The following is a 2,466-nucleotide window of genomic DNA, read 5'->3' as shown; positions in this document are numbered from 1 at the left end:
CCAAGTAACGGAGCCTCTGATTTTGCTCCCCCTGTGATTGTAATTCCATTTGGAAGAAGAGCATGCAAGAACATGTCTCCTCTCTGAGCGCCACGTTCTGAGGCATAGATGAAGTGGCCAAGGCTTGTGAGTTGAAGAACAGCTACACTGGTTAACCCTCTACAAGGCCATACTGCCTGGATTTTGTGATTATGTTGAGTCAGAATGTTGCCGGCTAGAGCCAAATTATCTTGGGCCATTTTTAGTCCCTTTGAAGGTCATTCTAGGCCCATCTCTGTCTGACCTAACAGCCCATGACATCAACGCCTTTACATTCTTAGCAGACTCCTATCATCTATCAATCCAAGTGCTAAGAATATCGTCAGATAACATTTGAACCGTACAGCATGGTTACACCCACTTGTCGTAGCCTAGCTATGGTCCCATCGATGAACCTGGTAAGTGGTGTGATTTATAGCTTCCACTTTTCTGTAGGTAAGACAGTCTGCCATAGCCACTTCTACCAAGGAATGTGTCTTTCAGAACAACCCAAATCCGTGTTCCTAGGCTATGGTCACTTATGGATAAACTGTCTCTGTACTGGCTGGTTTTATGTCAACTTGATACAAGCTAGAGTCATCAGAGAGAGGGAGCCTCAATTGAGGAACTGCCTTCGTCTGATCTAGCTGTAAGGCATGTTTTTAAATTAGTGACTGATGGAGGAAGGTCCAGCCCATTGTGGATGGTCCCATCCCTGGGCTGGTGGTCCTGGTTCTGTAAGAAAGCAGGCTGAGCAGGTCACAGGAAACAAGCCAGTAAGCAGCACCCTTTCGTGGCCTCTGCATCAGCTCCTGCCTCCAGGTTCCTACCTGCTTAGTTCCTGTCCTGACTTCCTTTGGTGATAAATAGCACCATGGAAGTGTAAGCTTAAACCCACTGCTCCCCAGCTTGCTTTATGGTTATGGTGTTTCATCACAGCAATCAATGTCCTATTCCCTTGGAGGTAACAACTGTGTTTTTGCACCAATGGGATCACACATGTTCTGAGAGGAATGTCTCAATGTGTCATTTCCCACATCTTGACACCTGAGGGGACATTACGTTGTCACATGGGTTCTTCTCCTGGGAAAGTATCTCGTTGCATTGTTGGTGTGTCACGTGACCTGAAGGTGGAGGAGGAGAGCCTTACCCATCCCAGCTTCTCCTGTGCTGCTTGGCTGCTGAGGACCTCCATGACTCTGCAGAGCCTTCGGAGTGTTACAGGTTGGGGGCTAGACAGTCTTGACTTACCTCTTGTGATGACCATCCATCTTCCTCTGTGTTTGACATCCTATTGACTGTCTTGAAGATCCTTTAGGGGATGTATACATAGACCTGTGCTAGCTTAAGTGAGAATGGCCCCCATAGGCTCATACATTTGAATGTTTTGTCTTAGTTGGTGGAAGAGTTTGTAAAGGATTAGGAGGCGTGGCTTTGTTGAAGGAGGTATGTCGCTGAACATGGGCTTTAAGGTTTTAAAAGCCCACACCATTTCAGTTAGCCCTCCCTCTCTCTGCCTCATGCTTGTAGTCTGAGGTAAATTCTCAGCTACTGTTCCAGCACCATGCCTGCCTGCTGCCATGCTCCCCATCATGACGGTCATGGACTCACCCTAGAACAGTGAGGCCTAAGTTAAATGCTTTTTATAAGTTGCTTTGCCCGTGGTGTTTTGTCACAGCAAAAGAAAAATAACTAAGACAGACCCCTACCTTTCACCCAAAGGCAAAGGATGACAGAAGATGGCGGGTGACCAAGGCTCAAAACACAAATTCCCCTGCCTTGTTGAAACTACCAGACAGTTCAGCTACTGCATGTGAAAGAATGCCCTGGCTCTTCACTACCTTTGTTCTAGCACTGTGACAATGACCTGTCACATGATATTTGGAAGAGCCTGGACTTGTGTCCCCTGGTCATCGTGGTCACTCACATTTGGTTCCAGGATGAACTGTCTCTGACTGCGTTTGAGCTGAGGGCACCGGGTCCTTTGTTGTTTGTATCAATGATAACAATGCGTGATTATGGTCTCCTGAGAGAGTGCCACCTCTTACTTCAGTTCTGTGGTCAGCAGTTCAGCTGTGCATTCTTCCTAGTGTGGCTGGTTTCAGATGGGTGTGGTCATATGTTGGCTTGAGCTAGGGTCTCAGATGGCAGAACCATTCAACGGGTTCCTGACACTCAGCATGCCATCCTGGTGGCTCACACAGCAGTGGTCTGCTTCCAGAAGACAGAAGGGAAGAACATTGCCTAGTTTTGAGGCCTAAACTCCACATTTGCTTGAAGTCACCTCTGTGTTCTGATGTCAAAACCATCCCTGCTCCTTGGTGTGGAGGAGGAGGAGGAGGAGGAGGAGGAGGGCCTGATTCATGGTGGGAAGAGCTGCAGAAGGTATCAGACATCTTCAAGACCAGTGACATGAACACATTTTCCAAATCTGCTTTTCAAGCTTTC

Source organism: Mus pahari, chromosome 2, assembly GCF_900095145.1.
Source record: "Mus pahari chromosome 2, PAHARI_EIJ_v1.1, whole genome shotgun sequence".
Classification (NCBI taxonomy): Eukaryota; Metazoa; Chordata; class Mammalia; order Rodentia; family Muridae; genus Mus; species Mus pahari.
This window is presented reverse-complemented; position numbering follows the sequence as displayed.